The sequence below is a fragment of the Pan troglodytes genome, chromosome 6, assembly GCF_028858775.2.
Source record: "Pan troglodytes isolate AG18354 chromosome 6, NHGRI_mPanTro3-v2.0_pri, whole genome shotgun sequence".
Classification (NCBI taxonomy): domain Eukaryota; kingdom Metazoa; phylum Chordata; class Mammalia; order Primates; family Hominidae; genus Pan; species Pan troglodytes.
In genome coordinates, this window is record NC_072404.2 from 125,997,852 (window position 1) to 126,023,278 (window position 25,427).

Sequence of the window (25,427 nt, forward strand, 5' to 3'; positions counted from 1 at the left end):
TCTCAAAGTCCTTTTGCTTGTTTTCCCCATCCTGGGATAACATAATGTCTTTTCACGGCGTGGTTAATGGTAATGCCAAAGGTTTAAGCCCAGTATAAGCAAATTAGCTTCTCTATTCTCATGTGAACTCCTCCTCCCACCCCAAGATGTTCCCAGGAAAGGAACCTCTTCATAAAATAAGCTTTAGACTCAACTCAACTGCCAAAGCAGGGCCATAAGTATAGTGTATCCAATACTGGAAGGCCAGTTCTAGGAGACACTGCTTCTAGAAGTCTTTTGGCTGAGAGGTATCCAAACTAAGTTGTGCTGTTACTCTGAGAAAATATAAAAAGATGTATTCAAAGAGAGTGGGCAGGATAAAAGAGACTAGGCTCTTTTTATTTCATATGATTCTTTTTCTTTCTTTACCACTTGTTTTAAATTAGATTTTTGTATTTTTATATGTACTAAAAATGAGTTATGGGAATTGTAGAACTATAGATAAGAAAACTGGGGCTTAGAAAAATAAAGTAGCTTAACCATGGCCACAAGGCCAGTGATAGGCCAAATGAGTATGACACAGGCCTATGACTTTGCATCCCCTGATGTTAAAACCACTCAATCCTGCAGAAAATCCCGTCTTTCCCTCCTGGATGACTCCCCGCTTCCAGACTCATGCCCTCCAGGATCTTTTCTACACAGTGCAGAGCTCTTTCTAAAGCCCACCTCTGAAAATCTTACTCCCCTGATTTTAACCTGACACTCCCAAATTAAGAATGTAGATTAACCACTTGTGTTTATTTTCTCTCCTTGCAGATCTAATTAAAATTCAGTAGTGAAACAAAACACCGTAAACCAACAAAGTAAGAGAGGGACCTTCGGCAGATGAGAAATATCCACAAGTTCCTGAAAGATGCAAACGAGGCACAGAGGTGGTGAATGATAATAGCCTAAAGCATTAGCCAAATTACCTTATAAGACCCCAGCTGACAGACCACTTAAGGATTGGGACATCCTAAAAATGTGAGAACGCTAAGGTAGAAAAAAGCAAAAAGAGTAGAACGCTCTTTAAAGAAGGAAATATTCTTACAGTCAGGATTTGGTCGTATAATGAATATGTACATATTCTTCATGTTGTAAACATAATTGACATCACCAAAGATGATTTTATTATTGGAAAGGCAGAGCATGATGGAAGAGATCTACATTCTTCCTATTGTTAAAGAAAAATAAAAGTGAAGGCCACAGTTTAGACATAATTCAAGGCCAACAGCCCAATAACCACACCACCAAAACTGAAGTCATCCTAATTTCCCCCAAATGCTAGCTCTAATCGTAAATGAAACACAAAACATAAGCTTTATGTCCTTGTCAGCATGATTCAGTAAAATTAAACCAATCAACTATAGAAAAATCAGCTTAAAAGGCTCTGCTTGCCTTAAAAAGAATATTAATGCATAACAGCCAATCACAAAAAGGTCAAGATACTTCCTCCTTTATGCTCCATAAACTGAGCTGGAACTGCTGGAAGGTCATCTTCCTACCACTTGGATTGAAGTCTCCCTCATCATGATCTGTACTTTCTCTTTTTGTATAACAATAAACTTTAAAAATTCTTCTAATTTGGTGTGATTTTATTTTTGACACTATCATAGCAGGAAGGTAATTGATTTCAAAATTTACAAGTCAAGAAATGGCGATAAAAGCATATTATTTAGAGACGTGGAGGTAACTATCAAAGAACAACTGGGACTGAAGGATAGCGAGAGAGTTAACTTTTATTATAACCCTTTAACATTATTGGATTTTTTTTTTTAAAGACAGAGTTTCACTCCTGTTGCCCAGGCTGGAGTGCAATGTCGCCATCTCGGCTCACGGCAACCTCCGCCTCCCGGGTTCAAGCGATTCTCCTGCCTCAGCCTCTTGAGTAGCTGGGATTACTGGCATGTGCCACCACGCCCAGCTAATTTTGTGTTTGTAGTAGAGACGGGGTTTCTCCATGTTGGTCAGGCTGGTCTCGAACTCCTGACCTCAGGTGATCCACCTGCCTTGGCCTCCCAAAGTGCTGGGATTACAGGTGGCAGCCACCGCGCCCGGCCTTATTATTGCATTTTCAAAACCAAGACATTGTTACTTCTAAAACAGGAATAAAAGCTAAGAAAAATTTTTAAAAAGCTCATGTTCTTCACAGGCACTACAGCAAGATGCCTGAGAAATAAAGCAAGTCCTACATGAAAGACTCATTTGCGTTTCCTCCCATTCTTCTCATATTTCACTCCTGTGTTCAACTATGCCAGAAACAGAAAACTAATGTTCTGGGACACAAAACTCAAAACTCCTGCTGCTATGATTGTTTTGTTGTTCTTTTCTTTTGTAGTTATGATAAAATGTGAGAACACACAATCACAGCCCTCAAAAACACTACATGAAGGTAAACAAAATATTTCAGTGTGAGTAGATGGACATTACGTCTAAATTCATTTGTTGCAAACTTTCTTCTTTCCATCAAGATGTTAAAAGTCCAATAGGATGATCGAGAGAAGAGCTGTAACCACAGAAGATAAAGGACAGGTAGGAAAGGAGGGTGGGGAATGAAAATACAGCCAGTCTGGAAGGGAAGAGCCCAAAATCCTGTGCTTTAAGAAGAGAGTAGGGTGGAAGTGGAGAGCCACATGCAGCTCTGGGACCCTAAGAGAATGGGCATGATCATAAAGCTGGCACAGTTCTTGCCCCCCCCCCGCCGCCCCCCCAAAAAAGAGAGAGATGGTTACATGAGAAGTATTCTATTTCTTCCTTTTTTTCTTCAGCTTTATACTTGAAATTTGCCAGGAGGGAGTTCAGTTTCTTAAAACAGGGTCTAACTCCCTCACACATAGGAGGCTCATAGAATAGCCATTCAAGTTCCTAGGCTTCAGAGTCAGTAGAACTGAGTTTAGACCATCCCTTCACTTACTGTCTCTCTGAAAATTTTAGGTGACCTTGGGAGATACTCTCTGTGACTATCATGGGCAAATATTTTTCACAAAACCTCATTTTTTCTTCTATAAAATGACGAGATAATAATAATATCTACCTCATACAACTGCCCCACTATCTTGCTGATCAGATCCAGATATACTAATTGAATTCTTCTATCAAAAATATTATCAGATAGCTTAATTTCTGTGGAGCTGAACCTAGATTGGGTTATAAAATTAGTTTGTTTTGAAAACTGTGTTAACACTTTCAGGTCTGTAAAATGTTTGCTTGTATCTAGCAAAGAATAGCACAATGGTCATCACGTCAAAATTATTTTTAGAGCTGGAAGCAGAGGCTCACGTTTATAATCCCAGCACTTTAGGAGGCTGAGGAGGGAGGATCGTTTAAGCCCAGGAGTTCAAGACCTACCTGGGCAACACAGGGAGAACTCATCTCTACAAAAATTTAAAAAAAAAAAAAAATAGCCAGGCATGGTGGCATGTGCCTGTGGTCTCAGCTACTCAGGAGGCTGAGGTGGGAGGATTACCGGGAGGTCAAGGCTGCAGTGAGTTGTAATTGCACCACTGCACTCCACGTGGGCAACAGAGCAAGATCCTGTCTCAAAACAAACAAAAAACCTTCTTCTTAGAAGGCCTATGAAATTTAAAATCCATACTAACAGTCAGTATTAGCCTGAACTTATATACAACCCCCATCAGAAAAGAAAGAAGAGAAACATGGAGAGAGAAAGATTGAGAGAGACAGAAAGACACAAAGCTAGTCTATTAAAGCAGTGACGGCTATCCAAGCAGTTCTATTGCTGATCACCAGGGAAGGTTGAGCAGCTGGCCCTGCTTAGCCTCCGTAGTGAATTAAATCCATCTGTTAGAGCTCTAACTAGCTTGATGAGATTTTAGACTCTTTCTATCCCACTACCACCCCTGTAATTCATACTGATCAAATTCCCAATCAAAAAATTATGAATTCATACCAGCTGACATTCAGAACTCAAATACTATAAAAAGTTATTTATTCTGGCTTCAAGACAAAAGACTAAATAAGGCTTAGAATGCTATAATTATATTTCAAATGTGATTTTTAGATATACAGAAAAGTAGTCATTCTTAGAGTGGTTAATGCACCAAACCAGGCTACACTCCATGACATTTTATGTAAATTGTGACAAGAAAACAACAGATATGGATGACACTCTAAAACACTGCTGAAACTGTATCAAAAAAAAACATATCAAAGAAGTTATATTTTCTGCCAAACATATGAAGATAGTAGCACCCCACTAATTAGACCATATAAACTTGAAGAATTCTTCCAGATATAAAAGGCTCTTATCTGTACATAATGGCATTTTTAGCTGAGGGGCCCAGTGGGTTTCTCTGGTCATTAATCCAGAGTAGAGCTAGAATAAGCCTCAGCAAATGAGTCTTCTGCAACACCCTTATGTTCAATCAGATCTGAAACTTCTAGAATTATATGTTATATTGGGATGATGGTACTACCTTTGCCCAGACCAGTTGCCTAAAAATCTTAAAAATGGGGTTTATATTTTTAATGTTAAAAGCCCAGGGATAAATGGAATCCTTAAGCATCCTAGAAGATCTGGTCTGCAAAATAAAATGTTGAGCTTTTGTATAGACTAGGGTCATGGAGGGTAAAATACTTGAAAAAGAAAAGAACACAATATACGTTAAGATCTAAAAAATCAGTGCAATTATTCTCTTCTTAGGTAGAGAAACATAAAAAATTATAGTCAGGTCTTCAAGGGAGTCATACATACAATGAGTTCACTCAACACAAATGGTCAAGAAAAGAATAATTTTCATGCTCTCTGTATTTACAAAGTGGGTTAGCTATATTCCAGTATTAAAAATCAAGCAGGCCGGGCACAGTGGCTCATGCCTGTAATCCCAGTAGTTTAGGAGGCCGAGGCAGGCAGATCACGAGGTCAGGAGATTGAGACCATCCTGGCCAACATGGTGAAACCCCGTCTCTACTAAAAATACAAAAATTAGCTGGGCATGGTGGCTTGTGCCTGTAATCCCAGCTACTTGGGAGGCTGAGGCAGGAGAATTGCTTGAACCTGGGAGGCTGAGGTTGCAGTGAGTTGAGATTGTGCCCTTGCACTCTAGCCTGGTGACATAGCAAGACTCCGTCCAAAACAAACAAACAAAAAAAAACAAAAACTGCACCTAAACAAAGAAGCCAAAGAAGCACACATTAGCAGCCAAAGACAAGCTTATCAAATTCAAGAAGAAATTTGGTATTTAAATATGGGGATAAGTATGACTAAGGTATGAGCTAAAATCATGGTTGGTAGTCTAGGTCTGTTGTTAGCAATAAATTTAGTTTCATGTTATTTGTGGGAATGCTGGGCATTAAAAATGCACCTCTCATTGCTCAATGGCTTTTCAAACTACACGAAGACCAATTCGATTTTCTTGCAATCACGATGAGTCCCACGCAGTGTATAGCTCATTGGTCCCTCTCTTTGGAGCCCTTAAAAGTCACTTCCAAAAATCATTTTTCTTTTGAATATTTACAAATCTATATGTTAAAGAAATCAACTTCCATATGTTTTTCTTCATGCATAAATTTATTAGAGACTAAAAATTTCTTTTAAAATTTGATTTAAACTCCCAATCTTCTTTAAAATCCTGGTTAGATAACCAACTTCCTTAAAATTTGGTGGCAGGTATAGTAATAATCAACTTTGCTCTCTTTGTTCCCAAATCAGCCCTCATTTATCAGCAAAGAGGTTGTCCTCTGTGGGCCTTTGTCAGCTGCACTCTCACCCCAGCAGAAATGGGTCTTTCCCTCTGGCTCCATCATCAATTGCTCACCGTTATTTTCTGGCACACCCACATCCCTCTACATGCAGTATCCATCACTCGCCTGCTTGAAGCTCAGACTGATACTCTGTCCTTCCCCAGCTCTGCCCTGCCAAGCAGGGACACTGCATCATCCCCCAGTCTCTCTTCCACTGGCTTCCAGGTAGGCTCAGCCAGTGGAAGACACTGGAGAATGACTGGAGTGTGGGAGAAGGGAGAGGCCAGGGCATTGCTCCCTCTGGCTCAGGGAAGGGTGGCAAGCCCTCCACAGCAGCTGCATCTTCTCTGTGTTCACACAGTTAGTTGGATGGCTTCTCCCTCCCTACATGGCTAAGCACCTTTCAGACAGCCCTCACCATGGGTGCAGCTCCATTAAACTGCTGCAATTGTGGGTTCTGTCACATCACCTCTTCCTGTGTCTCTCCCTTCGTAGTAGTGGTAGTGCTTCCTATTGTTGCTAAACTGTAGGTTGCCTTACCATTTCATGTTTGGCTTTCCAGCTCTTCTAACACCCATGTAAATAACTTTCTTCATTGAATCCCCTCTGTTAGAAATACTTAGAATGGTTTCTGGTTTCCTGACTGTATCCTGTCTGACATGTGAAGCTGTGTTTCCCTTCTTGGCTGTGAGCTCCTAGAAGCCAGTGGCTTTACTAATGTCTTTGATCTGCCATTCTGTCTCCAGTGTGATCTCTCTATAATCTATTTGCACAGAGATACCAGTATTATCTTTCTAAAGTAAAGATATTATCAATTAATAATTTTTAAAGAAATCTTCACTGGTTCCCTATTGACCATGACATTTTTCAAAATATTTTTCCTATTTCTCAACCTGTTCTGTAATGAATTATAAACTGATAAAATGTATTTTTAAAAACAAAAAATATGACTATAAATTAATCATCACTATAGAAAAAGTAAATACATGGATTACACTAGACAGAAAGTTGGGATGCAGACATACAGTTATGAAATTTGGCTCCACTTTGGCAGCCATAAAAGGGAGACAATCAATTACATGACTGTCTTTCAGAGGGACAGCAAAGTGTTCTTGGCACTTCTCTGATGGAAATTGCTCACCTTATCAGAAGTAAGGGGAAGTCAAGCAAATAGGACTTAAAAATTTCATGTAAAGAACGGGTTCAAAGTTATTTGAAAATCACAGTTCATGAGGGTGGATGAATTGCTTACTATTAAAACAATCTTTCATAGTTTCTATTGGCCTCTAAAATTTTAACTAATGTGAACAGAGAAAAGTTGACTTGGCATAGTTACTAATGTTAAGAACAGATGCATGTTGTTTAAAGACAGAATAAACAGATAAGGCTGAATGACATTACTTGATTTAAAATGGGGCATTTGACTATGACTCCCTCTTGAATATGTGGTCTTTCTATATCATCACCGAAATGGCCAAAGGAATGCCTTCAGGCAAGACCAAGATATTCCCCCCAAATTAACAAATACAGTACACAAAAAGAGTCCTGGCCAGGTGCAGTGGCTCATGTCTATAATCCCAGGGCTTTGGGAGGCTGAGGCAGGAGGATCACTTGAGGCCAAGAGCTGGAGACCAGACTGAGCAACATAGCAAGACCTCGTCTCTACAGAAATCAAAAAGTTAGCCAGGCATAACGGCATGTGCCTGCAATCCTAGCTACTTGGCAGGCTTAGGCTGGAGGATCACTTGAGCCCAGGAGTTCAAGGCTGCAGTAATCAATGATGACACTACTCCACTCCAGCCTGGGTGACAGAGCAAGACCCAGTCTCTAAAAAGAAATAATAAATAAATAATTTAAAAACAGTCTTAGGTCTGTTCCAGCCATGAAGAAATAATTGATCAAATTCTCAAAACTCCGTTCTACAGTGAGTAGCCCATAAGACTATCCAAGTAGGATTAATAAATTTTCTGCTAACACCATAGAAAATAAGTCTCACATTTTCTTCAGTAAATATCTACTTAGGTGAGAAAATTTCCTGTTGAAATTCCAGGAAGAATTAACAAGAAAATATACTTCTTAACAGGCAAACCAAATGATTTGCTATATTTATGGTTTTATTTATTTTTAATATAAATTGATTAAATTGTAGAGACTTCTGCCAAATGTAATGTACCCAGCTTTAGAATAGTGGATTTTCAGCCATTCCTCCTAAAAACTGTGTTATAGTAAAATCCATTGTGTTGAATCCAATTCTGGCTTGAAAAGTAAAAAATAAAAGCATAAGGGAATTTTTTAATTGCCCAAAGTTAATGAGTGTGTTCGGAAAAGAACACTTTCATATCCAACTGGTAGACATGACAGTAATAAAACCTCTCTGCTGAGTTATTTATCAATGGATATCAGAAGTCTTAATATACGTATGTACCTTTTGATTGAATAAGATCAATTCTAGGAATTTGTTCTAGGGAAATACTTATGGAATTGTACAACATTTCTACACAGATGTTCATCACAGCATTGCTTCCAGAACTAACATTTTGGAAATGAACCAAAATAAAGTTATTAAATAAATGATCATACATTCCCACAATAGAATGTAATGTAGCTTTTAAAGTTACATAGTGAAATAATTGAATCCTATTGAAACTAGCTCTCAGTACATTATAGAAAGACACTTTTGATAAAGAGACTTCCAGTAAAAAATAGCAGTGGCAGATTGAACACTACATTTGAATCCACTCTTTGTTGAAAGTTTAATACAATAGTAAAGGGGTTTTTTTTTAAAGGAATGAACCCACAAAGACAAAGGCAAGATGAAAGGAAACAGGAACAACATTAGTTTAAATGTCGGAAAGCAGATGGACATGTAGCCATTGACTTAGAAGATCCAAGAAAACTGAGCTCTAAGTCAGCAAAGGGAAGAACCAATAAGCAACTTGCTTTCCATTCTATTCCAGAACTTGTAAAAGCGTCAGAAATTAATGGCATCAGGTACTTAAGAAAATGGTTGTAAAGGAGACATTAAACGTAAAGTTTGAAAGTTGAGTTAAGAAGCAGTTAGGGAAAAATGTTTAATAACAAAGTAGAAAAGGAAAGCAATCAGAGGCAAAGCACCAAGCTTTATAAAGATGCAAATTTTTTTCTAAAATTTTTTATTCCTTTCATTTTTCTTCTAAAAAAAGCTAAAAATATGCATTTTTAAAAAAGTATTAGAAGTCATTAGATATCTAGAGACTATTTCAGATCCATGCAGCCAGCAACTACTCTTCTCCTACCCAAGAGAGGACTGGGGACTTATCCTCTGGAGAGTAAACAACATCTCTGGCACAGTTGAGGGTAAGGGAACTATGTTGAAAAGATTAAGTGAAGGTTTATATAATGAACACAGAAATTAAGCCTAAAACTTATAAGAAAGTACAAGGAAGCCCAAATACCCAAAACAATCTTTAAGAACAAAGTTGTGGGACTCACACTTTCTGATTTCAAAACCTATTACAAAGCTACAGTAATCAACACACACACATGCACACATATATATTTGTGTATATATAATTGAGAATCAATGTATCTATTGTCAATCAGTTTTCAACAAGGGTATCAAGATCATCTCCTGGAGAAAGAATAGTCTTTGGGAAAATGGTGCTGGGCTAAATGAAACTCTACATTCAAAAGAATGAATTTGGACTCTTACCTTTTACCACATGCAAAAATTAATTCAAACTGGATTAAAGATCTAGATGTAAGTGCCAAAGCTATGAAACCTTTAGAAAAGTTAACACAGGTGTAAATTTTCTTAACTTGAATAAGACAACATTTTCTTAAATGTGACACCAAAAACATAAGCAACCAAAGGAAAAAATAAATAAATTGAACTGCCTCAAAATAAAAACTTTTGTATTTCAAGGGGCACAATCAAGAAAGTGAAAATTCAGTCCACTGAAAATATTTGAAAATCATATATCTGCTAAGGGACTTGTATCTAGAATACATAAAGAACTCTTACAACTCAGTAATAAAAAGATAAATAACCCAGTTCAAAAATGGGCAAAGGATCTGAATAGAGATTTTTTCAAAGATGACATAGGAATGGCCAAGAGGAATGTGAAAAATGGTGTTCAACATCAATAGTTATTAGGTAAAGGCAAATCAAAGCCATAAGGAGATGCAACTTCCCATCAACTGGGATGCTTAAATAAATTTTAAGAAAGCATGATAGTGCTTTTCTAAACAAGTTTCATAAACAAGTGTCTATGAGGATGTGGAGAAATTGGAACCCTTATACATTGCTGGTGGGGATGTACAATGTTACAACCACCATGGAAAACAGTAGTTTCTTGTGGCGCTACATATGCAATTACTACGTGACTTAGTAATTGCACTCTTGGGCATTTCTCCCAGAGAAATGACAATTATGTTCATACAAAAACCTGTACCTGGGTCTTCAAAGCAGCTTCATTCATGAAAGCCCAAAACTGAAAGCATCCCAGATGTTCCTCAGTAAGGAAATGGTTAAGCAAACTGTGGTGCATACATACCATGATATCTTACTAAGCAATCAAAAGGAAGCAACTATTGATACATGCAGCAACAACTTGGATGGATCTCTAAGTAATTATGCTGAGTGAAACAAACTTACCCCAAAGGTTACATATTATATGACTCCATATTTATATAATGGTTTTGAAATGACAAAATTTTAGAAATGGAGAACAGGCTGGTGGTTGCTGAGGGTGAGGAAGAACAGGTAGGAGGGGCAGGAGGAAGTGGGTGTGGTTATAAAAGGTGTTTATATAATCATCATAATAGAAATATTAAATTGATATAATCAAAATTAAAATATACCTAACTCAAAAGGATGGAGGAATGGAAACTGTGGATATTTAGTGGGGGGTGGGACAGAGTGAAAGAAAACTAAATCCCCAGATTTGAGAGGGATTAGTTATTTCTGTGATATTAGCCTCCATTTTCAGTAAATGTTGAGCAAGCATCTCTACCTTGTCAGGCAACATGGTAGGCTCTGGGGACATTAAGAAAAATTAGATTGGCCTCTGCCCGTAGAAGCACATAACTACTCTTCAAATGAAGAATATTTAAATACCTTCAATAAAATCTTGAATCAACCTTTGCTCATGATTACAAATGGTTCCTTCTTGTAGGAAGTGCAGCTACAAATGTTCCAAGGGATAAAGAAGAAGATATAGCTGGGGAACAGATAGCTGTGTTTTTTTGATGTCCCTGTAGACTTCACAACGAGGAGTTTTCCAAATTATTTCAGGCAGGATATATTTCTTTTTAAATATATATTTAAAAAGAGAAAGTCTTTCTCCTCCTAGAGACAGAGCAACAACACTGTCATAAAACACTGAGAACACATTACTTCTTGTTCACCGTAGAAGCGCTGAAACAAAGTTTTTCTGACTATATAGGTTAAACAAAAATGACCTATTCTTCTATTCCAAATGGGAAATAATAAATGACTGATAACCAAGGTCTCAGCCAATAACCTCCTTTCAAATCAAAAGTTGATATATAATGGATCTTAGTCTCCTCAGCATATTAATAATGACTATATTACCAACATTATAATTAACGTTGTTATATTAATAATAATTAACAATGATAACGACATGTACCATAAAATGTTTTTAAATCTTATTCTTTTCTAGATTAATTTCCTTTTTTCTCTTAGGGTCTAAATCAACCCTGCCCCACTGTCATATCAGCAATTTTAACTTAAACAGAAAATTATATTAATTGCTTTGGATCAGATCACGCATTACATTCTCCCATTTATATACTCTCCTTTGACTTCTCTGACAGTGATGCTCTCAATGAATCCTTTTCATATGTAATAATAGGGCTTCCTCAGCTGAGGGCATAATGCCTCCTGGATCTGCCTGACTGACAGATGAAAGTTTGGCATGTTCTTAAGAGGAAATAGACATGTTAATTAGCACAGTTACTCACAAGTGCTTTGGAAACTATGCCCTAAAGTTGATGACAATACTAAACGTTGATGGGAGATTCTTAGTCTTAGAGTAAGGAGACTCTTTGAGTCATGGCACTTCTTATTAGAAATGGGGAAGTCATGTAAAAGCCCTAAATCCTTCTACCCAAGAATCTCAAATCACAGATTTTTAAGCTTTTATTTCCCACTCTGGGCCTGAAAGCTGTTAAACCAGCTGGGTATTGCAAAGGCAATTTAGTGGAGAAAGGATCGTTTTTTCAAGAAACGGTGCTGGAACGAATGGAAATGCATATACAAAAAAAAATGTACATCAGTCCATACCTCACGCCATATAAAAATTAACTAAAAAATAGACATTAGACCAAAATGCAATACCTAAAACTATAAACTTCCAGAAGAAAACAAAGAAAAAATATTGCTACTTTAGGCAGAGCTTTCTTAGATACAATATGAAAAGCTTAATCCATAAAGAAATAAATCGATAAATTGGGCTTAAAAATAAAAACTTCTGTGTCTTAAAAATCATTGTTGAGAAAATAAAATGCAAGCCACCAACTGGAAAAAATATTTTCAAAACATCTCCATCAAAGAACTCGTATATAGAATATATGATGAACTCTGGCAACTCAATAATAACATGGGGAAAATCCTAGTTTACATATAGGCAAAGGATTTCAACAGGTATTTCAACAAAGAAGGTATATGGATGGTGGAGAAACACATGAAAAAAATGCTCAACATCGTTGTTCATTAGAGAAATGTAAGTTAGAACCACAATAAGATACAATTGTACATACACTAGAGTGGCTAAAAGTAAAAAGATTGACCATAAGAAGTTTTAGTAAGAATGCAGAGAAATTGGCTGTCTCATACACTGCTGGTGGGAGTGTGTCCTGGAATAGCCATGTTAGAAAACAGTCTATAGTTTCCTAAAATTTAACCATACACCTACCATAGCTATTCCCCTCCTAGGTATTTACCTAAGAGAAAAGAAAGCATAAGTCTTTACAAAGACTTATACATGAATGTTCATGGCAGATTTACTTGTAAGAGCCAAAACCTGTTAACAACACAAATGTCTATCAACAAGTACATGAATAAACAAACTATGGTGTATATATATATATATATATATATATATATATACACACACAATGGAATACAACTCAACAGTTGGTTTTTATTATGATTTTTAATTGACATGATAATTGTACATATTTATGGGGTACAGTGTGATTTTTGATACATGTATACAATGTGTAATAATCATATCAGGGTAATTAGCATATTCATCACTGCAAACGTTTACCATATTTTGTGTTGGGAACATTCAAAATCTTCTAGCTATTTGAAAATACATAATAAATTGTTGTTAATTATAGTCACCCTACAGTTCTATAAAATACTAGTCTATCTAGCTGTAATTTTGTATCCATTAATCAACCTCTCACTATCCCCTCCTCCACTCTGTGATTCCCAGCCTTTAGTAAACACTCTTATGCTCTCTACTTCTCTGAGAACAACATTGGTAGCTTGCGCATATGAGTGAGAACACTCAATACTTTATGTGCCTGGCTTATTTCACTTAACATAAAATGCTCGGCCAGGCACAGTGGCTCAGGCTTGTAATCCCAGCATTTTTGGAGGCTGAGGCAGGCAGATCATGAGGTCAGGAGTTCGAGCCCAGCCTGACCAACACAGTGAAACCCCATCTCTACTAAAAAAAAAAAAACAAAAAAATACAAAAATTAGCTGGGTGTGGTGGCTGGTGCCTGTAATCCCAGCAACTGGGGAGGCTGAGGCAGGAGAATCGCTTGAACCCGAGAGGCAGAGGTTGCAGTGAGCCAAGATTACACCACTGCACTCCAGCCTGGGTGACAGAGCGAAACTCTCAAAAAAAAAAAAAAAAGAAAAAAAAGAAAAAAAATCCTCTAAGCTCATTCATGTTCCTGCAAATGACAGAATCTCATCTTTTTATAGCAGAACAGTATTATATTGTGTATATATATCACATTTTCTTTATCCATTGATGAACACTCAGTTGAATTCCATATCCTAGCTATTGTGAATAGTGCCGCAATAAACATGGGAGTGCAGATACCTCTTTGACATACCGATTTTATCTCCTTTGGATATAAACCTAGTAGGGGGCTTGAGAGGTCATGTGATAATTCTATTTTTGGTGTTTTGAGGAAACTCCATACTGTTTTCCATAATGGCTATACTAATTTAAATTTCCACTAACAGTGTAAAAGAGTTCCCCTTTTTCTGCATGCTGAGCAGGATTTGTTATTTTTTGTCTTTTTGATAATAGGCAGTCTACCTGGATGCTATGATATCTCATTGTGGTTTCGATTTGCATTTATTTCCCTGATGATTAGTGATGGCAAGCACTTTTTCATGAACCTGTTGGCCATTCCTATGTCTTCTTTTGCAAAATGTATATTCATCTCATTTTCCCATTTTGTAAAAACTGGATTATTTGATTTGTTGTTGTTGTTGTTGTTTTGTTGTTGTTTGAGTTCCCTGTATACTCGGGATATTAATCCCTTGCTGGATGAATAGTTTGCAAGTATTTTCTCTTATTCTACTGGCTGTCTTTTCATTCTGTTGATTGTTCCCTTTCCTGTGCAGAAGTTTTTAGTTTGATGTAATCCTGTTTGTTTAGTTTTGCTTTTGGTGCCTGTGCTTTTGATATTTTATCCATAAAAGCTTTTACCCAGAACAATATCCTGAAGACTTTCTCCCATGTGTTCTTCTGGCAGTTTTATAGTTTCAAGTCTTCCATTTTAGTCTAATTCACTCTGAGTTGATTTTTGTATATGGTGAGAGAAAGGGGTCTAGTTTCATTCTTTTGTGTATGTATATCCAGTTTTCCCAGCACCATTTATTGAAGAGACTGCCTTTTCCCCAGTGAGTACTCTTGGGTGTCTTTGTTAAATATCAGTTCCCTATAAATAGGTAAATTTATTTCTGGGTTCTGTACTCTGTACCATTGGTCTATGTGTCTGTTTTTATGCCAGTACCATGTTGTTTTGGTTCTATGGCTTTGTAATATATTTTGAAGTCAGATAGTGTGATGTCTATAGCTTTGTCCTTTTTGCTCTGGATTACCTTGGATATTCAGGGTCTTTTGTTATTGCATATGAATTTTAGGATTTTTTATCCTTTTTTGTGAAGAATTGTATTTTGTATTTTGATAGGAATTGCACTGAATCTATAGATCACTTTTGGTAGTACAGGCATTTTCACAATATTAAATTCTCCAATTCATGAACATTAGGTGTATTTCCATTTGTTTGCGACCTCTTCAATTTCTTTCATCACTGTTTTGTCATTTTTCTCATAGAAATCTTTTACCTCCTTGGTAAATTTATTCCTAGGATTTTTTTGTAGCAATTGTAAATGGGATTGCTTTCTTGATTTCTTTTTCAGTGAGTTCATTATCGGTGCCTAGAAATGCTACTGATTTTTGTATGTTGATTTTGCATCCCACAACTTTACTGAATTTATCAATTCTAAGACTTTTTTGATAGAGCTTTTAGGGTTTTCTCTATATCTGATTATGTTATCTAAAAAGTGGGACAATTTGACTTCCTCCTTTCCAAATTAGATGTCCTTTCTTTCTTTCTTTTGCCTAATTGCTCTGGCTAGGACTTCCAGTACTATGTTGAGTAAGAGCAGTGAGAATGATTGCCTTGTCTTGTTTCAGTTCTTAAAGGTAAAACTCACCTTTTTGCCATTCAGTATGATACTTACTTTATTGTGTTGAGGTATGTTCTTTCTGTACTTACTTTGTTGAGAGCTTTTATCATGAAGGGAAGTTAAATTTTATCAAATGTTTTTCCTGCATCTATTGGGATGATCACATAGATTTTGTCCTTCATTCTGTTGATATGATTTATCCCATTTTTTGATTTGCTTATGTTGAACTATCCTTGAATCCCTGGGCCAAATCCTACTTAAGCACGGTGAACGACTTATCTTATTTTATTTATTTATTTATTTTTTTGAGACAGAGTTTCGCTCTGTTGCCCAGAGTGGAGTTCAGTGGTGCTATCTCAGCTCTCTGCAACCTCTGCTTCCAGGGTTCAAGTGATTCTCCTGCCTCAGCCTCCCCAGTAGCTGGGAATGCAGGTATGTGCCACCACACCTGGCTCATTCCTTTATTTTTCATAGAGATGCGGTTTCACCATGTTGGCCAGGCTGGTCTCGAGCTCATGACCTCACGTGATCTGCCTGCCTTGGCCTCCTAAAGTGCTGAGATTACAGGCATGAGCCACTGGGCCTGGCCATGAAGGACATTTTTAATGTACTAGTGGATTTGATTTGCTAGTATTCTGTTGAGAATTTTTGTGTTCATCAGGGATATTAACCTGTTGTTTTCTTTTGTGTGTGTGTTCTCTTCTCTAGTTTTGATAGCAGGGTATTGCTAGCCTCATATGAGTTTGGAAGAATTCTCTCCTTTTTAATTTTCTGGTAAAGTTTGCAAAGTACTGATACTAGTTTCTTAAATGTTTAGTAGAATTCAGCAATGAAGCCATCAACTGCAAGGAGGCTTTTCATTACTGATTGAATCTCATTACCAGTAACTGGTCTGTTCTATTTTTCTTCTTCTTTTTATGGAAAATTTTGGGAAATGTGAACTAATATACAATGACAGAAATCAGATCAGTAGTTACCTGGACATGGGTGAAGGGGTGGTACAGGAGGTAATCAGTGGTTACATGGAGATGGGTGTTGGGGTTGTATAGGAGGGTCCGGTGGGGGGTATTATGAAGGGGAACAAGGAAACTTTGGGGAGTAATGGATATGTTCACTACCCTTATCAAGGTAATTGTTTCACTGATTTACACATGTGTCAAAATTCATCAAATTGTAGACTCTACATATGTACAGTTTATTATATGTCAATTATACCTCAATAAAGCTATTTAAATAAAGGTAAGTTCACCTTTTACTAATTGTAACTGAGAGTACTTGGGCTCTCTGGAATTTACTTTCTTTATTTGTGAATGACAATAATAATTGAGTCCCATGTACCCTTAAGGTTACTAGAGGGATCAACTGAGATGATTTTAAAATGATTTGCAAATTGCAAAGAGCCATCCATACAAAATATACTATTTCTGTTGACATGATTATTATTAATTTCAAAAACCCTAGATGATCAACGAGCAAATCAGTGATTTCTGGTGGAAAAGAGGCATGTGGACAAATGTAAAAGGCCTGAGAAGCAGAGAATTCAGTTTGGCACACTTGAATTCTGAAGAGAGCCAGTTACCCCACCAACCTTTGACTCATATTAGTGATTTTCTGTCCTCAACTGCCAACATTAGTCCTTGCCACCTTTGCTCATTTCGATTCAAACATAAACTGCACTTTTATTTATTTCATTTCTCTTGTCTTTCTCCCAGGAGGAGTGTATAGAAGGAGTGGCCAAGACAGTTATGACAAATAAGCAGTGAAACCCAAGTGGCCTCCATGGTCCTCCCTACTACCCTGAGCCAAGTCAGTTTAGCTGAAGACACCTGCTCTTTCAACAGTTCTCTGGCTGATACAAATTCAGAGCACTCATCAAGACTTTTGTAAATTCTCTCACAAAATCCATGCTCATGGGCTCCCCCGGCTTCTGGACCCTGGCAAGTGGATGTAGTGTTTCTGTCTATAACAACATCTCTTGAGACATTAAAGTCCCATCACTGGTTTCCACTAAAGACATAGATCTATAGGTCATGAGTTTTGTAGCTCTTATTGGAGAATTGAAGGTCAATCACAGCAATTACTTTACAGACCATAAAGCCTTTGTCGTCTATCTGTACCTCATACTTTCTCCTTGCTGTACGGTTCTGGCAGCTCCAAAAACTTCTTTTCTAGGTAGAGTCTCAGAAGCCTCGAGACTCACACATGCCAAGGTCTGTGGACCTTTCTCCTACCACAGGCATAGATTGAGGAATTTCTCTAGTAAAGACAATTTCCTCCTAAGAGAATTCTGGTACCAGCTATTAAGAAAATAACTATTTTTAAATTTCAATTGTTACTGTAGGATGTTAAGGCAATTCAGAGTTAGAAATTATATAATAATGTTCCCTAGAAACATATTCAAAACAGCCTTGAGCCAAATAGAAGGATTTGAAGTTCTTTGCCCTTTTACTTACAAAGCATAGCCTCTTTCCTTTTTCCAGGTATATTTCCATTCCCTTCTAATCTATGTGCATTTCTTAGCTCTCATTATTTTTCTCAGAAATGTTTAACTGAGTCTTTCATGTCTCAGGTAAGGAAGGGTAACAATTATTTAAGGTGTGACAGGTCCCATCTATATTTTTAAAGGATAATTGTGTAGAATTGGCTGCAGAGTGCTTGGCATTTTTTGGGCAAGGTACTACTCTTTCATGGGATCTGAGATTATAATTATATGAGCAATTTACCTCTTTATACATGTAAAAAACACAATGAATTGCAAGCAGCATTTTATTAGAATCATGTATCAGCCAGATTCACTCAATTATCACGTAAAAATATATGGTCAGAAAAAGGGTCATTGATGTGCATATCTTCTCTATTTAGACAATTGAAGTCATATGTCTCATGACTTAAAATCAAATTAAAATATAATACCTAAAGAAAAAGGCACATTTTCCCCTAGGTACTAGCAGCCGAAGATAGGTTAGATGAATTCAAGGTGAATGAAGTTGGTATTTATTTATAGAGATGAATTTGATTTCATATTTAAGGTTATATAATAGTTTTAGAGCTAGTATTATGGTCCATAGTCTGAGGTCTGGCATTAGCAGTGAGTTTGGTCTTATGTTACTTGTTGTTTGAAGTGCGCCTGTAATTTCTCAATGCCAGTGAGCTATATGAAGGTTATATAATCTCTATTTTCCAAGTACAGAAACAAAAGTTTCAGGTTTGGTTGTGGAACTTCTCTTGAAAGTGAGCTCACACTCAAAGCCAGGTCACAGAACCGGAAATCAGAGGTCACTTCCTAAAGCCATTTTCTTTTGAATATTTGCAAATCTTGATTCAGTTCATTAATACTTTCCGTATTATAACTTCCATACACTTCTTCATACATAAATTACAATTATAGACTTTACAGTCTCCTTCAAAGTCTAAATATTTGAGTTTTAGATTCTGCAAGACAAGCAAACTACTTAAAATTTAGTAACAGCTATAGCTATAATCAATTTTGCTCTCTTTGTTCCCGAATCAGCCCTCATTCATCAGTAAAGAGGTTGTCCTCTGTGGGTCTTTATGAGCTGCACTCTCACTCCAGCAAAAATGGGTCTTTCCCTCTGGCTCCCTCATCAATTGCTCATTCTCATTTTCTGGCACACCCACATCCCTTTACATGCAGTATCCATCACTTGCCTGCTTGAGGCTCATACTTATACTCTGTCATTCCCCAGCTCTGCCCTGCCAAGCAGGGACACTGCATTGCCCCCACTCCCTTGTTCACTGGCTCCCAGGTAGGCTCAGCCAGTGGGAGACACTGGAGAATGACTGGAGTGTGGGAGAAGGGAGAAGCCAGGGCATTGCTTTCTCCCTTGCTCTGCCTCAAGGCAGGGCGGCAAGCTCACCACAGCAGCAGCATCTTCTCTGTGGTCACGCAATTAGTCAGATGGCTTCTCCCTCCCTGCATGGCTAAGCACCTTCCAGACAGCCCTTACTGTGGGTGAAGCTCCAGCTAAATTGTCCCAGTTTCTAGGCTCTGGTATCCCCATGAGTAAATGAGTATCTGAGTACATAGCCCCGAGGTTTGAACAAATAGAAATCCCTTAAAAATGAATGCTTAAAGTTAATATCATCAGTTATGTCTTGTTAATAGCATATACCCTTGGTAGGGGGTGATGAGAATGGTAATTTACTCATGTGGTCTTTCTCCCCAAAACCTGCAACCCCAGTCTAATCATGGGAAAAACATCATACATGCCCAGTTTGGAGGATATTCTGCAAAATACTTGAGCAGCACTTCTCCCAAATTAATGATCTAAATATTTTTGCAACAATATTTCCTATTTTATTCCTTAAAAACAGTGAGAATGCAATGAAGGCTTAGTTATAGTGAAAATTGAAAGATGTATTGAAAATCCTATACTTAATATCTTAAAGTCTTGTTGATTTGGACCTCACTAACACATACAAACATTCACACCCATGTAACATACATAATTTATACTTATGTGTGTTTTGGGGTAGGACTACTTTGTTTCTGCTTTCAAAAGCCAAATAAAATATCATGTGTAGTTTGATCTCAACACAACATAAATAATATAACATTTCAATAATATAATATTCAATAATATAATAAAAATATTAATTATATATATCTTTTATTCCACCCTATTATATATTTTCCCCAAACTTAATTCTCTCCTCCAAACTACAACTAACAAACTATTCAAAAGACAGATTGCGTGTATTACTTCCATATCTTTACTCCCCACTCATCTCAACCTTTAGCACCTAAGATGGAAGCCACATTTTTTTATAATGTAATCTTAGAACTGGCATCCCGCCACTTTCACCATATGCCATTGGTCACACAGATCAACCTTGATACAACTGGGGCTGGGGGAGCTACAGGAAGCCAGGATCACTGGGGATCACCTGTGAGGCTGGCTACCTTGGAACAATAAGCTATTAATATTGGACTCTTTCTTCCTCCTCACTTATACATAGCACCCTGAATCCATGTGCAGTAACTGATGAGAATAGATATTGGTTTCATCACTGGAAAGAAAAGGGGATTTTTTCTTTTTGATGAGGCAGAGGGAGGAGAGAGATGAGGAAACTGGAAGAAAAAATTTGGTTCTTTGGTCGATCTAGAGTCCTGGACTGAATGTGGGTCACTAGGATGGAATTTCACACATAGGACACAATTTCACACAATGGAAGAACCCAGTTTTGAGAAAATCTTTGTGTAGTTCAGCCTAGAAGCTGAAAGAATGTCTAGCCCCTTTGTGAAATTCCGTACAAAAGAAGAAATGCATTAGGGTCTGGAGGGCAAAGAATAGCAGAAGTTTGACATAAAACTGGCTCTCACCTGTGGAACTAGGGCCACTCCAGTCTCTGAGCCTCTAGGATCAGAACATTTGGCATTCTGTGCGATTCCTCCTTCAGAGACTCCCAGAAAACACTCCCATAGTGATCCCCATTTAAGAGGAAGAGATAAGTCTCTGTAACAAAGACATAAATGTAAATGTGAATTGATTTTGTAGGCTCAGGTAGGTGAGGTCAAGCTACCAATCTCTATCTTGGGACTCTCATTTACTTTGTAAAATTCCAGACCATATGTATACAGGTGACTTTTGAATTCATATCTTTAGTCTTAGTCTGTCTTCTAATCCTCAGAGCAGCATGTTAAAAAGCTGAACATTTGTGTCTACTTCCCAGTGGCCCCTCAAACACATGACAAGAATCAATATTTGCTTCTCTTCCTAACATTTTTATTTCTATTAATAATACTTTTACTCTCCTAGTCAATTTAAAAATTTTAACCTATTACAACTCCCTTTCTACCCAAACTCCCTTGGATCCATAAGGGTGATTCTGGCTGTTAGGAACAGAAACTGTATCCAAAATGGACTCAAACCATAGGAAATTGTTATCTTGCCTAACTGCAAGTCCAGAGGCAGTATGGAAGCTAAGAGAGAAGAAGGAAGGAGGAGTTTCTAATCAACAGACCACTGCTGTCAACTATGGCTTGGGTTATTTCAACCCCTGTGCTCTGCTGTTTCAGCCTAAGTCTAGGTCTCTTTATGGTCACATGATGCTTAAAGTGACAATCAGGACAACACTCCTAGTTCCAGCCGGAGGGAGAAATCATGTTCCCATTGGATTATAAATACTTCCCTTCCATCTGACTGGGCCAATTTTGCTTGCAAGACTGCCTATGAATTCTAAAGAGTTTTCAGGTAAAGCCTATGCAGTGGTTTACTTAAACTAACGAGAATCCATCCCAGGAGAAGACAGGTAGAGTCATATTCTCCCCAGGCTGTGTAAGAGACACTTGGATGCCTAAATACAGTCATGCTTCTATGAGGAAGAAGATGTGAATGGATCCCAACTCAACCAGAATGATCAACAGGATGACAGATATTATAGTCAGATTGACCTTACATTATCTCCCTAAAGTGCAAATCTGATAATGTCACTATGATTCTTTGTTGTCTTATAAACAACAGTTAAAATGATTTTATACTGAATATACATTTCCTTTATACTCTGGTCCTAACACAACCTTAAAGCATGAATATTCCTTATACTCCAGACAGTCCAGGCCATTCACCATTCCTCTAATAATGCTGCACTCCATCTCATGTCCTTGGTTTTGTGGACATTAATATTTCCTTTGGGGATTTCCACCAACCCTTGTTTCCATCAGCTAAGCTATTGCTTATACATCTATGGCAGTAGCTCTCAAAATTAGCTAGATATTATGATCACCTGGGAGATTTTTAAAAATTACCTATGCCTGGGATCCATAGAGTTTCTGATTTAATTGATCTGGGGAAGGGCAAAGACACTATTTTTTGTTTGTTTTGTTGTGTTTTGAGTTTTTAAATTTTGGTTTTTGATTTAAACCTCTCAAGGTGATTCTAATGTTCAGCCAGGATTGAGGACTACTGCTCCAGAACAATGACTCATGCTCTCACACACACAGCTGAAGGTAAATCTCTTCTGCTCTTACGCCTCTGCAGCATTTGCATCACTGTCTCTTACTGACTTCTGTTGTAGTTACATGTGTGCCTCACTCAACAATGTTCCCAGATTGTATGCAAATTCTTTGGGGACAAGGTCCCTGCGATATTACATACCACATGGTCTAGCATATAGTAGGTAATAAAAATCAATTCATGAAAACGTAAGTACAAAAACACAGAAATATTTAAAATAAAATAATACTTTCCAATAATAGAATAAAGATGTACACTTTGTACCATGCAATGTTTTGTCAGACTGTCAGAAATTCAAAATAATTTGTCATCACCTCTGGGACCTCACTAAAGAAAAATAATGATGAAAGGGACTTTGCTGATATATACAAATTAAACCTTGCTTAACTGTTGTCACACTCAATAGAATTGGTAGATCCAAAAGGACTTCTAACTTCAAACCATAAGAACCAATTCTCATCAGTATATCCATCTAAACATAGTTTTTTAATCCAAAGATTCTTAAAGAAACACAAAGTATTAAATATTCACTCTGTGTTCAGTTCTTTGCAAATCCCATTCAAACATTGTCTCATTTAATTCTCAGAACAATCCTATGAGGGATGTAATATCATCACGTGGTTTACAAATGGGGAAATTGAAAAGATAAGAAATGTGCATAGGGTTACACAGTTGGTAAATGGCAGACTTGGGATTCAAACCCAAGTCTGTCTGATTCCAAAACCCAAACCCTACTTTCTCCACCAGAAAATGCTTCTGAATGTTCAAAATTCTTCATGTGAAACACAAGCTCTTCTGAACAACTTATCAGTCTTTTTTTTTCAAAATGACCTACAATGACAAACCAAATTAATTATCTCTAATACAAATGACTTCTTAAAACAAAGACTTGATATCCAATAATTTTTGAATTCAGGAAAAGAATTCTAGAAGCCAATCTCCATAATAGAATCCCTTCTCTCTCCCAAAATGTAATTGTGACAGTGCACTGACAGACCCAGTGAGAAGGACTGGGCCTTCAAGAATCTTCTATCAAAAGAGTAATATATAAAAGAGCTGACAGATAAGAACTACCTATCACTCTTAATATTGGTAATCCTCTTTAGGATTAGTTTGCACCCATAAAGTTCTCAAGACTTCAAACTGGGAAAAGCTTATTGAACTTTCATTTAATATATATTTTAAATAAAAATAAATCAGGTTCAGGCGATAGCTCCATGCCACCAAAGAACGAACTTTTTTTTTACATAAAAACCTTGTTATATGAGATTCATGAACCCCATTCTCTTTGATAACCGCCAGCATATTTAGATAATTGATCATGTGTGCTGCCCTTGGGTTCCTAGTGACTGTCAATTAAGTTTGTTCTTAATGTTGCTGCATGGAAATGGCTACAAGCAAAGACAGATGACACTGCTGCTTTAGGGTGATAGGATTTGAAAAATATCATGACAAATGCTTCTGGCAACTCAACAGCGGAATATTCAGATGTAAATTCCACTTTACATCAACAGTGTCATATTTATATTTGACAGCCCTGATTGCCTACTAGGGAGGTCCTTTTTAGAGATTAGGTTGAATAAAATGCTGGCTTTTAAATTAAAATATTAATCATTAGGAATGGCAGCAGTTACTTGATTACTTCATTGAAGTTTTGTGGAAGTTTTTTTTTTTTTTAAGGAAAGTAAGTTGATTTGAAAGAAGCAGAATGATAGTGAAAGACATGTTGTCTTTTTGGATTTAAGGATACCTGAAAGTGGTAGCCACTTCATTATTTTATTGAGTCGTTGCCTCATTAACAGGATGTATCTATCATGTCTCTTCCTGTTTCAAGTGACTGAATCCCCAAGTGAATGAACTAAAGTAGACGATGGGAAATTTATTGGCTCATATAACCCATCTGCTGAAAAGGCAGAAGTGGACCTGACCTCTGAGGCTGAAACCAAGGACTCAAACCCCTTTATCTGAACGCTCGACCTCTTGCATTTTCTCATCAGCTTCCTTTCCTCAGATCATATTCTCCATGTAGCAAAAGACATCATTCTGGGTTTATCTGGGTTCATACCCCTAGGACATATGACCAGAGAAGAAAAAAGGCTCTCTTTTCACATCTTGAATTTGAAAAGTCCCCACATAGGAATTGAATTGTCCTGGGTTGGATGACCTGCCCATCACATAGATCAGTCACAAGAACAAGGACTAAAAATTTATGTAGACCCTTCCCACCACCAGTAGCTAGGAAAACAGTTTCTGTTGTCAGAACAGAGAGAGGTCTGGATAGACAAAACAAGAGCTAGTCTGTAGAATAAAGATGATTGAGGCAGTGCAAAAAAAAAAAAAAAAATCTTACCATCTTGCCATATTGCTTATGATCATGCTGAACAAATTTTTTGATATAGTAATAGGCTTTTTTTTTCTTTGTTGGTGCTTATGTTAGATTGAGTTGAGTGATTTACAAGTTCATTCTTGCCTATCTTAAGTGAGGGACACTACTTTTAGGTAAGCTAAAGGAATATAGGATCTTCAGTTTTTCCTTTTTGAATGTAATGTGTATTCGAGATTACTGTTGTCCTAATTAGAATTATTTTCCAACCAACAAGGGAAAACTACCATCTTAACAACTTCATAATGGTTATTTTCCATCCATGGGGCGCCACATTAAAATTTTAAAGATATTCTTTGTACAGATTGTAGCCAGGTTGCATGCATTAAACTACTGCTCAGGCAAGTAACACGTGTTTGGGATAATTATGCTGTTTTCCCTATTTATTTATGAAGTGTCACATTAAAGTTTAAACCAAGATTTATCATTGAGTGTAGATATCCCATGCATAGCAAACAGCAGTCACCTCTTCTGTCTGGTTGTTGAGTGTTAAATTCAGCTTTCAAAACCAGCTGTTTAGTATTTAAAGAGAAAGTAAACCAAATTAAACATCAAAGAGCCTGAAAAGAATATAACATACTCAGGCAAACAGTCAGCTTGAGGCGTCCTATTTCATTGAATAGTTAATAGAAGAATTGCATAAATTATTCATGATAAAAAGTAGACTCTGCTT

General features: G+C 37.1%; 1 protein-coding gene across 1 annotated transcript in view; it reads right to left on the reverse strand.

The window, feature by feature from the left end:
* IMMP2L (inner mitochondrial membrane peptidase subunit 2) overlaps window positions 1-25,427 on the reverse strand; it is a 1,183,069-nt gene that overhangs the window by 233,435 nt on the left and 924,207 nt on the right. Inside the window, exon 7 of the transcript XR_008536521.2 lies at window positions 20,739-20,871. The gene's annotated coding sequence lies outside the window, so the exon portion shown is untranslated. The remainder of the gene's footprint in view (window positions 1-20,738; window positions 20,872-25,427) is intronic.